The following is a 14,592-nucleotide window of genomic DNA, read 5'->3' as shown; positions in this document are numbered from 1 at the left end:
GTTAAATGTAGCTGAAACCAGCAGAGGTTGACTTTTAGAAACAGGAAAACCCCAGAAGTCCTCCATTGCTCCGGGATAATTGTTGATCTGTGGGGCTGGAAGCTGTAGTTTCTAATGGTCAAGGCATCTATTGGAGTTAAGACATCTAATTACATGGATGGAATTAGCTCAGTAATGTGAGTCTTAACAGTTGGCAGCTAGACTCCTAGTTATTTGAAGTTCCTACCATAGGTTACCAACACATAACTGGCTTTCAGGCACTGGGGGAAGAAGCCCATCAAATGTTCCCCTTTCCTCCCCAGGTCAGAGCATGGTCAGCCAGAAAGACATGAAAGGGGCAAGACTGCTTTGCCCAAATCTCTACCAGCTGGGGCAGCTCACCCAAAATACCAAGCTCCAACTGCAGCTGGCACAGAGAGACTCCAGGTGTGACTGAAGTGCTGGTTTCGGCCCAGGGATCAACTGCAGTCCTGCAAATGCAGTCAATGGAATTCCTGTTGTAAAGGTACCATGGAGCCAACAGGGTGAGGTTTGGGATCCACACAATGCACCCAGGCATGGCTGGGTCCTTCCCTGGAGGACAGACTGGGTACAGAGAGCACAGTGCTGCCAAAGCAGGGCTGGACACTCTGGAGTCTGCAACAATGAAACTGGGAAGCATTTTGTAGTTGTCTTCAAAATCTACATCTCTCTCCTGACTTTACTGTAATTTTTTTCCCACTGCTTTTCTGATGTTTCTGTTCAGGTTGCTTAAAATCCAAGACATTTTATTTCTGCTAATGAGGTTCTGGTTAGATGTGGGCTCTTGCTGGGGTTCAGCAGTGGATCCTTGCTGTAACACCCCAAAGCCTTTTCAGTGTCCCGAAGGATGCTGATCCTCATAAGTATGTTTAGATACTGGATCCTTGCCCTTGAGCTCCAAGTGCCCAGGGTTTTTGTATATGCAAATATTTGCCAAGTCAGGACTCTATTTGTATTGCTTGTTTAATAATTTAAGTTTATATTTAAGTTTCTGATGCTCTGTTAATTTTTTTAACCCAGCCATAATTTTAAGGAAAGTGGTTTCTTGCTTTGCTTTTTAAGCAGAAGTCTGCAGTGTCACTTGTGAGTTCAGCATGTTGCTGCAGCAGTGGGTCCAGTGGTTTGAGTTGCTGTCTCTAGTTTAGATCAATAATGAAGGAGCAGAAGAACTGTACTGTACAAAGTTATATTGTCCCATCACATTTCTTGATGTTCTTTTGTCCCAGTGGCTGCTAGGACATGCTTTCTGCAGTCAGAGAGGTCTGTGCTGGTGCTGAGTCAGAAACCTGGTCAGCTGTCCTGCCTCTGAGCAAGACAAACACACCAGAATATGCCAGCACATGCCAGCTCCTCTGACAAGCCAGCATCTCTCAGAGGGCTTGGATACCATCCCTGGCAAAGGAAGGAGATGTTCATGTCATGGACACCCTCTGCACCACCTTGGTCAGAAATGAGCACAGTGGGGACAGTGGCATGGGAGTTTGTTCCTGCTGTTCTCTGACAGCAGTGCATGGAGCAGCACAGGGTACTGGTGTCAGGGCTGCTGTTCAGCACTAGAAAATTCCCCTTTCAACAATTCTCTGTTTTATTAAAACAAAAAAGCTCAAATGCTCAGGCAGGAAGAAGTCATTTTTCCAAAACAGACAGTGATGAATTTGGGAAAATTGGAGGGAGGCCAAGGAATTATAGCAGACTGAAAGCTGGGTGACTTTCCTGGGAGTGACCAGGGAAGATTTCAAAGCCATCAACCCCCCCTTCCCCAGCACTGCCACAGAAGAGCTGAAACCTTGGCGAGCAGAGGAGTCACTGCCACCACTGCTGCTTCCTTTTCTTGCTGCCAGATAAAGAGGACAGACTCTCCTTTTTCACTCCATTCTGCTCACACAATGGGCAAGGGGGATCAGTGCCAAAATTACAAGTGTGAGCCCTTAATGCATCAGGTTGAACAATGGGCTTTGGAGGCGTCTGCCTTGTCGCGAGGAGCAGTACAGCTTAGTTCTGACTACCCAGTGCCATGGAAAAAAACCTCATTGTCCTGGCAAAATGCTCCCCAGAACGAAAACACCCTCCTCCTTCTTTCTTCAGCTTCCTAATGGGAAGCAAAATAACAAACCAGGCCCACAATTAAACAAACATGCCACTAACTGAGCCGAGCTCAAGTGTAACAGATGTTGCTGCAGTTGGACCAGGCTGGAGGCCGGGAGCAAGCCACGCTGGCTGGCTGCTGCTGCTGGGATGCTGCTGCTGAAGGGGTTTCTTTGCCACACCACAGGCTTCTCCTTCCACCAATCTTCCTTCCTTCTTCTCTGGTATGCCTTTTTTCTTGCTCTCATCCTGGTGCATCCTCAACTGCTCCACCTCATCACATTTCATTCATCACTTCATCAATTTCACTTTTTAGCACTCAAAACCACAGGTTTTGTTTCAGAAAAGCTCAAGAGATGGGGCAAAGCCATGCCAATTAACTTTTTAGGCCATGTTAGTATAGGAGAATGAAGCAATTCTTTTTCTCCATTTCATTTTTCTTGATCTGTCTCATCACAGGCACCCAGGCTCCACAAGGATAATCAATGCCACCTCCCAGTTCCTGCAGTCTCCCCAAGTTTGATGGCTATGGTGCAGGGACTGTGAGGCTGCAGCTCAGCACACCTGAGATTCCCTCCCCAAAAGTGATTCTCCTCCAAATATTACAAGCATCTCTGCGACACAAGAAATTTGGTGTTTCAGAGGTGACAGAGATGGCTAAAGAAGGGCAAACAAAAGGGAAGTTGTGTCCTTTCCATATCTGGCTGAATCCATCTTCTCTGCAGCTTTAGAACTCTGGTGCAATCCATGATGGGAGTCTTATTACTTGCAAGGCTTAAAGTCCCTGGCTCCCCACCTGGCAGGAACTGACTGATGCCTCTGAGAGCCCATGCACCCCCTCATTTACGAGGATCTGTTCCAACTCCGTGTCAAAGGGACCAAAATAATTTGGCACCAGGCAGAATCAGAGGCTGCTTGGCCTTGCTTGCTCCTCAGCAAAGCTGTGCCAGGCTTCTATTACTGCTGGAGGAACAGGAGGGTCTCAGGGCTGGGTGACAGCCCAGTGGCACTCCAGGGCTGGGGACAGACTTCACAGGCTTTGGGTCACTGCCTAGAGCAAAGCCTCCTTCTCTCATCCAAGAGCCATGGTAACCAACACCTTCCTGAGGAGTTTGGAAGAGGAATACAGGGCCGTGCATTGGAGCAGCTGTGCCCACACACATCTTTGGCTTCTCTTTTGTTCTACCTGCCCTTGCAGTTACCAGGCCCTGTGCAGTGGGGTTTTGCTTTGCCCCAGGCTGCTGTAGCACTGTGACTTCTGTGACTATTAATAGAAGTCTAAGGAAGTAAGAAAAGTTAACTTCTCTTTCTCCTTCAAGCAGGGAACCTGGGAGATCCCTGAAATCTTTCCTGGGGTGCCTCAGAACAGGGACTGTGCCAGCACAGAGCCACATGTCACCAGCACAGTTTGGGACTGGAGCGTCCCACACCTGCCATGCTCAGAAATTCTATACCGTGGAGGAGGTAAGCAGCTCAGAATGAAACCTTGCTTGGTTTACTCTGCTGGACAGGACAGGCTGCCTACACTGGGCACTGACAATATTAAGCCAACACCACCTCTCAATGCTCTGCTGTGGTAAGAAACCAGTCAAATGCTCAACTGTTATGGACCAGGGCTGCTAGTTCAGCACTCTGATGAGAGTGAGAACAGCACAGACACAGAGGACTCCAGCCAGAACAGGCTTTTAGTGCTCCCAGTGCAGTGCTCAGTAGTATTTCCACAAATTTATGAACAAGCAACAAGGAGCTTTTGGCTGAAAGCATCCCTGTTGTCAAAGCCCCCTTCCAGGTGAAAAAGAAAACCAGTTCAAGGTGAACATCCAGGTATTCCGTACCAAGGAGGTACTGGAAGTAAATCACAGCAAGCCAACCACCTATTCCTTTACTTATCACCTCAGATTTGGGGATTTTATTCTTTTGAACTATTCACACTGAGATAAAGCACCTCAGATGGAAAAATTGATGGAGGTATTGGGTTTTACTTCCTTTTTCCAGCATGCACATTATGTGACTTCACTTAGATAAATACAGCAGCAATTTCACAAGCTTGGCTCTTTTAGATCAGCTGATGACATGAGCTAAAATGACTAGGAATTACCATCCAGAAGTGGATGCAAAATTATTACACTTCAAGTAACCCTGTCTTATAAACAGTGGGTGCATTTTTAAAAAAATCCATCCTTCATCTCACTGCCCTTCATTCTTCACCCCACCCCCTTTCTCTCATTTAAAACACAAATTTGCATCTGTTCAGTTCCCCCACACGGTTGCCCAGAGCAGTTTTTTTTTTTGTCACAGCAGCTTGGAAATGCAGATTTTGTGACTAAGACCTAGAGAGACACACCTAGTTACAGCAATGTACCTGGGCTGTGGCTGCAGAGCAGCCTCCCCCTCTCACCAGCTCTGGGGCTCACTGGATGCTGCTCTGAGCCCGTTCAGGATCCTGAGTAGTAAAATGAAAGCAATTTTTGGTTTTGTTAGATTTTATGTCCAGTTCAGTGTATTGAGGCAGTTTTTTACAGGGTCAAGTGAAAAGGAGGAGAAAAGAGGGAGACCAAGTAGGAGAGTGTGCTCAGCAGAGAGATTGGCTGGGGATGCTGCAGAGCTGCTGCCTCCAACCCTGTTTCTTTAATGCTGGTACATTATATATCTTGTGTGGATGCTTGCTCTGGTTCTTGCTCAATGCTTTGACCAGAGCATGCTGTTTAACAGAAGTCCTTCCCCTAGTCCCATCCCAGCAATCTGTATCTGTGGTATCTGTATTTAAAGCCCATTTAATTTCAGTCTTCTGTAAGCAGGACTTTTGATAAGAGCTGGGGAAGTAATGACACAAATAGTTGATAGCACAAATAGTTGTGCTGGCAGATCAGAAGAGATGGCAACCTCTGGATAAGAGCCATGAAAAGCAGCTGTGGCCAGACACCTCTGCATGGAGTTTGGCTGCAGCTGGAACAGGATGCACAGCCTAGAGCTTCAGTCACCATTCCATCAGGTCAAAGGAAGAGGAAGAGTGAATCAGTCCAGAGCAAATGAAAACTATTCTGAATGCTGGCTCATAAAGTTAAAGGCAACTTTTAAAATCTCAGAAAAAAAAAGATTTGGCTAATGTTCCACCACTCTCTTATTTCTGTTGTCAATCCAGCACCTGGCTTAATTCCCATCCCAGACAAAAGTAGAAATACCAGGATACCACAAGTAATTGTTGGTGCTGTAGCTCTTCAGGTCAGGAAGAAGCAGAAGTAGTGGGGATTTCTCATGAATTATCCTATCAGTTTCTAAAAGTGTATCTGTAGAGTCTTGAGTGTCTCAGCCTCTTCTTGAGCAGACACTGTAAGGCACCAGCAATAGCAACATTTCTGATTGTGACTCAGACCAATTTGGCTGCAACATCTCAGATGCCTCATCCCATGATCTCTGGAGCTCTCCGTGCACTGCTTCATGTCCAAGTGAGCATTTACAGGAAAGAGAAATTAAAGTAAAGGGGTAGCACCCCCTGTGACACAGAGCAAGAAATGAAGGCAGGACTGAGGGAGACTAAAAGTGCTGTGTGGTGGCAATTCTCAGCCATTGTAACAGCCCTCAGGAGAGCTGCTACAAACCAGAAGAGCTTGTAACAGCCCTGTGGGGCCACAGCCAGAGCAAGGAAAGTGTCAGCCAGCTCTGTCCCCATCACAGAAATGAAGCTTAGCCTTGGCATGACTTGGAAAGCAAAGAATCTGTTTTCTCTCTCTTGGAAATGGGGATCCACAGATGTCAGATGATTAGGGCTCTTTTAACAGAAAATGCAAAATAGAAGTATCACATAACCCTGCAATCTGCTCCTCTTCCATCCAGTGATCATTTTCTTTTTGATCCTTTTTCTGTCCCTCCTGGATGGAGAATTCACTTTTGCAGAGCATTGGCAATGTGATGCCATGCTCATGCAGGCCTGGAGGAGCATTGCTTTCTCCAGTACCACCATCAGGACAGAAACGTGACCTTTTGCTGCAACCAGAGCTGCCCATAATCCTCAGGTCACTGATGACAGCATGCCTGACATGCAGTATGCCTGCAAACATTCCAGGAGATCTCTCTGATGTGAAGGCCCTTTGGCCATGCGCTTCTGTGTGAGGCAGCCTCCTTCTCTTTGCATTTCAATCCCATCCATCTACAGCCAATCATCTGGGAATCTTGTCACTTGCATGAAGTCCTCTGCTCCATAATTACAAGGGCCAAAATAAGGTCTTTAAATGGTTTGTGAAGTGATCCAGGTGATGAGGATGTGACCTAAGGTATCAAAACTTCCAGCAATAAAGGAGCATCCTCCTTAGCTAGTCCCCTTCAGGGGCTGCTATGTGGTAAGCACTGGAATGCACCACTTCTCTTCCTCTGGCTTGATATAATTACTTTCAGTGTTATTTAAAGCTCTGACTAATCACAGGCAATGGCCAGGTTTATAATGCAGCAGTGTGTAGCCTGGAGGAAATTCTGACATAATTACACTGTATAAATTCCCCCATTAGAAATGACACTGCATAGGCATTGTATATGAAGCAGCCATGGTCCAGTTAACTGGCTCTGTGAAAGTCTATCTGACCCTGTTGGTATCTTATTGACACTTCTTACAATATGAGACTGTTACATGACAGCAAATGGAAGCCAAACGCTGAAGAGCCTCTCTTTTCCTCTTGATGTCTTTAACTGTGGTTGTTTTCTTGCCTGGTTTTCTCTGGGTGAGGCCTTGCTCAGTTCTGATCACTCTGAAGCAGAAAAAGAAGCATGTGGTTATGGTACAAATCACAAAAGCCCATAGAAATCCTGGCTGGGGTTGCATCATCTGCCTCAAAGAGCAATTACTCCCCTAGGTCCTATCCCTTCACTGCAGTGGGATTTGGGGCCATATTAGGATTTGTTCCGACCTGGCATTGGCTTGCTCCATGGCAGGGTAGCGAGAGCCAAGCTGCTCTCCTGCTGGCTTTAGCTCATGCCAATGGAGCAGCAGGGTGTTGTGATGGGCTAATTTGTCAGATCCTGATATGTTACTCTGCAAAATGTTTGCATGATATATTTGTTTCCCACTGCAGTGTTAGGGCTGTGGCACAGAGGGAGACTGCACCCTTGCTTGGGAGGATGATGATAGAACCCTCAGGACTGTGTCCAGTGCCATTTGGGCAAAGGAAACTGAACACATTTCCAGTTTTGGAGCACTGATTCAATATAGGGCAAGGAAGGATTTTGACCTTTTCAGCCATTATCTTACATAAGGATCAGACAAGAAAAAATAATAATCCGAATAAATTCAATTTTTATTGGTTATGGAAACAAAAGCTTATGGAGAACTTCAAAGCAGTTTTATCACCTCACTAAGGAAGGTTCATGTGGGACCCACTGAAAACATATCTTAAAGAATAGGCTTTCTAGCAGCAGAACAGCAACAAATGGTGATACAGTTCAGAGGCTGGGATAGGGCAGTATGAGTCCAGCCTCCCTCTAACCTGGGAGAGCTGAGCTAATTTCAGGTATGGGGAATGGGATCTGGAGCCTTTTCACATCTTTAGTTTCAAGCTGAGTCAGGAGGTCTCCAACACTGGCAAACTTAAGAGATAAATGGAGTGGGGGGAGTTAGTTATACCTGGAAAAAAAATCCTACCTGTAGAGGATTATCCCTTGCAGTATGTTGTCTATACCATTTCATTTACAAAATTCCAGCAAGTGGATTTCCATGAGAAGAAAGTGAGAAAGACTATTTTTTAAGGGAGATATTGGCACAATTATTGGGAATCTTTTGGGCTTTATGCAATGCAAGTATCATTGGTGGTATTTGTCCATTTTCACCAGCTAAGAGATGAACTCATTATCCCCCACCCCATCTGAGGCAATAAGGCCTGTCTTTTGTTTCTTTGTTTTCAGCATCCTCAGGAAAGCTGTGATCTGGATGCACCACACAGTCTCCTTCTTCAGCAGTAAGTAATGCCTCTATTACTTCCTAATAGAGATAAAGATTCTTCCTAATGGTAATCAGAGCCTGGAGCAAAGTACTGAGAAGCTGTTGCATGTATAGAGAAGTGGGGTGGTCCCTTGCTGTGTCCCTGTGAGAATACAGAGCTGGGTCCCTGTGGGAATACAGAGTTTTCCCCAGTCCCTGCCTCTCTGGGTGCATGCCCTTGCCTGGGCCAGCACCAGCATGGAACAAGTTAGCACTGCTGTTTCCTATGGCAAACCAAGCTGTGGCTAAAGGAGTATTTGGATACCCTGGGCTGCCAATTCAGAACTTTCCTAAAACCAGCAGTAAAATTTGCCTCCGATTCCTTTTTAGGAAAGGAAGGCTGTAATATAAAATCTCATTTTCTAGGCATTAAAAGTTTACAACCCACACCATTAAAAGCGACATTCTGTGTCTAACTTAATGTTTGGTCTTCAGGAACAGCCAGGAGGAAAAGAGAAGGTTCCCTGTTTGTTCTACAAAACAGGAAAGTGGTTGCTTTCTATACTGTAAATATGCATTAGAAAGCTCTTATAGGCTCGTGCTGGGGATTTGATGTTTTTAACTGACTGCATTCCTTACATTTTTGTATAACTGCCAAGAAAGCTAAATAAAATGGCTTTTTTAGTGTTTCCTCTAAGAATAGCCCTGCTTCTTTGTAAATATAGCAAAGGAATTGTTGATAATAATTCTTTGGGAGAATAACTGGTGTTATTGATGTTAAAAGTATAAAGATTGCTGTTTCTCTGTCTCAGAAACAGAGCTAACCGAGTAGGCTGGGACTTCAGAAAGCCTGAGCATTCCTTGGCCAGTTCCTGAAATTAGACTGGTTTCATTCCTATGCCACAAGGTGTAGAATCAGAGAAGACCAGCACTGAAACTCAAGTAGAAAAAAACCCCAAACCCTAAGATTTGTATTTCCTTTCAGGATGCAAAACTGAACTTTTTTCCTCCTTTGCTTGCGTTTCTCCATTTGCAGATTGTTCTGCCTTCTGCCAACTTACCCTGAAAAACTTGAGTTAATTTATTCAGTTTGATTCAAATGTGTACAACTAACATTTGGGCACCCTTAAACTTTTGCAGTGTTAGGGGAAGTCCCACCCTCCTGAGTGGGATACCAGCATGCAAAGACCAACATTCTCAAGCTGAGCCAAAGTTTAGACTACAGAACCCTGGCTATTGCTTGATTGACACTCATCATATATATGCCAAGACCTTGGATATGTTTTGTAATGCCATGCAACAAACTGGTAGTAAAACCAGGATTGCAGCATGAGAATTTGAACAGCCTGTGCCATGCTTTGACTGCTAAACATTCCTGCCATCCAGGATTATGAGAAGGTGGAAGGCTCTTAATCCACTTGTATCTCACTTCCAGGGGGGAAAAGAGCTACAATTATTTTTTTAGGGTTGACTGAAAGCATCTGTCTTCCCTGCAGTTGAGACAACCCCTCACAAAGGCTCCCTGTCATTGACCAGACCTGCCCTTCAGCTGAGCGTGCAGAGATTTGGTGCTTGTTCAGCCCAGCTCCGTCGGGGCTGGTAACCCTTGTCAGGATTATTTTTCAAAACAGAGACTTGGTGGGGCCAGGCTGTAGCACACAGTGCCCAGACACTGCCTTCTGTTTGCTCTGAGTCTGCCTCCTCCCAGCTTCTCCAGTTGCTCCCAACCTTTGCCATAAAAACCGCTCAACGGTTGTTCCTGATTCACCTTTGCCGGTTGCACACAGCATTTTATAGCTGTCTGTGATCATTTACTCTCTCATTTACTTCCCAGAAATACCCCAGTTTCTTTAGTTATTCCTCATAGAGGTATAGTTGGTTAAAGTGGGACAATTTTAGGAAAGGCAGTAAGAGTCAGTGCTGTCATGACTGGGTTTTCCTCTACTGTCAGTTGGTTTCTTGCTCTTTTTGTCAGTGAGATGTCCACTGTGCCAGATGGTATTTTAGGGCAAGTATGCTGGCATCTTTGGAGCCAAAGAAAAGTTCTGTGTTTCACCTTCAAGCCTGTGCTTGTGCCACAGCTTTGATGATATCCAAAGCTACAATATCTCTAATACTACAAAATACATGCAATCTGTAAGGGAAAGGTTTCTCATCATCTCTACAAGTGACTTGTGAATGTGAGCTGGTGAAGGATGGAAGGCAGACTTCTCACCCCATAAGGACTTTCAAGATAAAAAAGTTAAAACAGCTCCTAGTGGTCCCTGTATCTACCAATTAAAGCAAATAAAAAACTCAACCAACTGAAAACCAACACCACCAAAACCCATTTGGTTTTTATCAAGATTGAGAGATGACACAAAGGCTGACTACAGCATTAATGAACTTGTCTGTGGTTTAAGAAGATTCAGATCCTTCTACTATTGTTTCCAGTATGCATCTGGGCTGGTGGCTGTTCTGTGTTCTTAGATTCGTGTTACCACTGCTAGTTCCAAATTTGGGTGGATTTAGCAGGTAGGACTTTCTTTGAGTCTAAATAGCAGCCAATTTAGCAGGCTCACAGAAGTTCAATTCCAAATGAAGACAGAATTATGAAAACTGATTGTCCTATGAGATTTCTGCCATTCAAAGTCAAAGTCACATGCTAAACTTGATTTGTCTATTCCTTTTACTACTCCTTGGAAAAGTCTGAGCACTGTGATAAAGGCTGTGTGAAGCAGAATGAGAGCAGAATTTGTTAAACGTTTCAGATATGCTCAAATTTGGGTTAAGGAGAGACCCCAACCTGGAATCCAAACTACTTTATGACTTCTGCATAACTGGATAATTGAGCTGTAATGGGATGCAGAGTGTTTGTATGTTTGTCCGTCCATGAGCGGCACAGCTTCTTTTAAGTTGCCTGGACTACAAGCCCCAAAAGATCTTATACTAACTATAGGATAAAATATCTGAATCCCTCCAAGTGCCTGAGTGAGAGAGATGAGAGTGAGGGCTGCGTTCCCAGAGTGGGTGCAGGGAGCACAGTGTGAGAACGTGCGATGCTGCTCAGAAACATGGCTTAAGGTCAGACTCCACTCTAAAGCTTCCCCAGAATCCCAAATCCTCTTTTTATATGAGTTTCAGTCAAACACAAACAATTAAAGAATTTCATCTTCTTCTACTATGGTGGGAAAGCTTGGAAGCTTCTCTGGTCTCTTAACTTTATTAAACAGCCCCAGAGTGTTCCCTAGATGAGGGTCCTGCCTGGTTTCAGACAACCCAAATCTTTGTGTTTGCTGTGGATAACTTGGTCTCTGATGCCAATTGGCAGCAGGGAAGAGAAATAACACAGCTTGTTGCAAAGAATTAAAAAACTGAAGGGCAGCTCCAAGCCTGGTGTGTGCTTATATGATTGGAATGATTTGACAAGGAGTCCCATCAGTGGCAGTATTTCAGAGACCTCAGCACGGGCCATTGCGCATCTCCACTATCTGTGTCCTTTTATGTTTCCCCTCCTAAAGACAGCAGCAGCCAGCTCCAGAGCTTAAGCACCATATGTTCTGACCCCTGCCTGGAGCACAGGGAGGTGCTTTTTGTAGTTTTGATTTTTGGAATTTGCCCCATTAATAGGCACGGTCTGGTGGAATGGAGAGAAACATTCCTCCTGGGCCAGATTGCTCTGGTCTCCAGCAGCTCTCTCATCACCAGGGGTTTGTCCAAGCGTGCAGTATGCTAACATCCTGCCAGCTCACCTTTCTCGAGCTGACTCAAAGGCATTAGTCCCACCAGTGCAAATAAGGTGTCTGCCACATGTCTGCTGGTTTCTTCCCGGTGCACTGAGGCAAAGCAGCCTTTCCTTGTCAGTCATTGACCAAAACTGTTGATTCTGGAACTGACTGTGCTGGTCGTAGAGGATGCTGAAACCTCTTGAAAGCTGGGAGGCAAAGGTGTTCTCTTTTAAAATGAATTAAGCTCTAGAAGGAATTTCCCTGAGAGCTTATTTGATATCTGGAATAGAAATGGCTTCCTGCTCCAACTCCACCTACTCAACACTCCAAGTCACATCCAGAGATCCTTTGGACACATTTCTCCTTTCCTTTCCAGACTACCAGCATTGGAGTTCCACTGCATTTATTTCTAGACAACTGACAACTATTCCAGGTGAGTCCAACTTTAATTTGCTTGCTGAGTTAGTGTAGTGGACTTAGCTCAGTCTAGGGAGAATGTAGCAGTTGGAGGACATTTTCTGGTCTATCAGACACTTCTGTCAGGGTTGAGCTGGAGGAAGTTTGGTCCAGCTTGGCTAAACTGTTAAAATCACAGCCAGTTCCTGAACTGCTTGTTCAAGCTCAGGTCTGGTACATCCCACTCTATGTAGGTGTTTTCCAGGCAGCACCCCCTGCTCTGTTCAGCAGACACTTCCCCCTTCTACTCCCCAAGAGCAGGCTGAGAGAGATTTCTGGGTAGCCTCAGGCCCCTGGATCACCCAGACACCTCATGACCTACCTGCCTCCCAAGAGAAACACAGCTGTGCCAAAGGGAAGCTCAGTCCAACATCTGCACATGCCCAAAGCAGCACGGACCTGTCACTGCTGTCACAGGTTCTGTGGCTGAGGAAGGCCCTTGCATTGCAAAATGCACACATAGAGAGCAAGCCCATGATAAGAGAAGCTTTTAAAACACAAATCTTGTTGAGAGGAGTGGTGAGCCCAGCTCTATCTGTATCTAAAGACAGATCCTGGTGGAACTGATAAACTGATGGAGTGAGAGCCTAATGCCCCTTGGCTCCTGTAGGAAACAGGACCTCTACTAACATCTGTAAATAAATATCCCCCTGTGTCTTTATACACTTAAATACCTTTGCAAACCTGGCTCCTTGCCTGTTTCCCATACTTGGCTGCTGCTTCTTAATGTTTGCAGGGTAGCAGGAGCAAGAGCTCAGCTGTAATTTGGGGTTGCATTGTGCAAAGTGCTGTACAGGCACAGAAAAGAAGACCTCTGACCTCTTCCCAGCATCCAGGTCTTGTTTTAAAAACAATCTCCCCTGGTTTGTTTGTATGTTTTTTTTTTCTTTTATTCATTATTTTCCTGTTTCCTTTATATTTCTGATGCGTCCAAGCTAGAATACCTTTGCAGAGCTCCTGACTGAGCTAAGCCAAGCCTGAAATATGGAAAGGACTTTTTACCTGTGTCCTGCTTATCTGCAAGTGGTGAGTGTGGCTGGAGTGAAGCTGCAAGGTTTGAAATGAAGGGTGCTGGGGTAATACTGCAGAACAAACTTTGTGCTTCAAGATTCCCACTGGGATTAGGGAACATGAGCACTGCTGGAATAAAAAGCAAAAGTTTAGACCACAGAGAACTGAGCAGATGCAAACATGTGATACAAAACTGAAAAACTGTGCTCCAAGAGAGGCAAATGCGCTCCAGCTGTGCCTGGAGTGGGTGGGGCATGCTTTTTCTGTGCCCAGGCTGTTTATTCGACAGCAACTACCAGGATGGGATTTCCTCCAGGTTTACATCAAGGAGCATGTCATATCTCTTGACCCTTAACTAGGTAAAAGTTATTGTATTAATAATCAACCAACCTGGGGTTCCAGAGTGAGTTACAATTTGCATCCATCCCCAACTTGCATATGCCCAAACCACCATAATTTAAAGAAAAACTGCTTGAGCTGGTGTTCCCTGTGAAATCTCAATAACAGAAGCGTGTCTTCTGGGTGCTTTGATGCATTTCAGGTACATTTTGGGGCTCTGTAATTCATGGCAGCTGGTTCTCTGATTATTTTATATTAAGGACCAACTTCCAGTAACATCAGTGGGAGCAGGATTTCAGCTCTAAAGCTATTATTAACTAATGCAGCACAACAATGCCTGGCTTTCGTTCTGTTTTGTTTTCTCCCAGGGTTGGAACGTGTGTGTATCCCATTAACTCTGTCCTCACTGCTCTCAAGATGTTCCGCACAAATGATTTTATTTTTTTTGTAAGAAAATATATTTTACTAGGCAGTTTTATGAGAACTGACAAAATGCCTCGTAAATAACCCAGCAGGAAATATGGGGTAAATAAAATTTTTACAACTTCATCATAAACCTGAGAAGTCTTTGGTTCCTTTTCGAATGGAATGGGCAAGGTATTTCATTAAAAGAAAAGACATGCTCTCTAAAGCCCAACAATTATAGACACAATGCCTTTTTAACCTGCAATTCAGTCAAACAGGTTTGGTGGCAGTGGAAAATGTTAAAGGCCCTGTTTTGACAGTTTGGGTCATGCTCCCCACAGATCAATTTGTGCTGTAGGTTCCCTACAAAGCAGAGCTGGAGAACTGGTGTGTGCCTGACCTGTCCCCAAAGTATCCAGGACCTCTAAGGAAACACCAGTCTGGGGGAACCTGCTCAGGACAGGCTGAGGCTTTCTGCTGCCTTTGTACATCTGAGTATGGGGCTGTGCCTGGAGCCCCAAGTGCAAAGGGAATACAAACAAATATGGTCCTCAGGTCTTCAGCACAAGCCTGAAATGCAGTGATTTGGTCAGAGACCAAGAGGCTGAAATAGAAATGCTTGGAACAAGCCTCAGTCCTTGAACTTTGTGTGAAGGGGGAATT

At 45.0% G+C, this 14,592-nt stretch overlaps 1 long non-coding RNA gene across 1 annotated transcript; it reads left to right on the top strand.

The window, feature by feature from the left end:
• Nucleotides 1–381: 381 nt before the first annotated feature.
• LOC131562992 (uncharacterized) lies at nt 382–12,151 on the top strand. Its single transcript, XR_009275274.1, has 4 exons — nt 382–505; nt 3,429–3,570; nt 7,996–8,048; nt 12,095–12,151. It is a non-coding gene; the product is annotated as an uncharacterized LOC131562992 (long non-coding RNA).
• The last annotated feature ends 2,441 nt before the right edge of the window (nt 12,152–14,592 follow it).

This window comes from Ammospiza caudacuta, chromosome 12 (genome assembly GCF_027887145.1).
Source record: "Ammospiza caudacuta isolate bAmmCau1 chromosome 12, bAmmCau1.pri, whole genome shotgun sequence".
NCBI classification, from domain to species: Eukaryota; Metazoa; Chordata; class Aves; order Passeriformes; family Passerellidae; genus Ammospiza; species Ammospiza caudacuta.
Note: the sequence above shows the minus strand (reverse complement) of the source record. Positions and strands in the feature narration are given on the sequence as shown.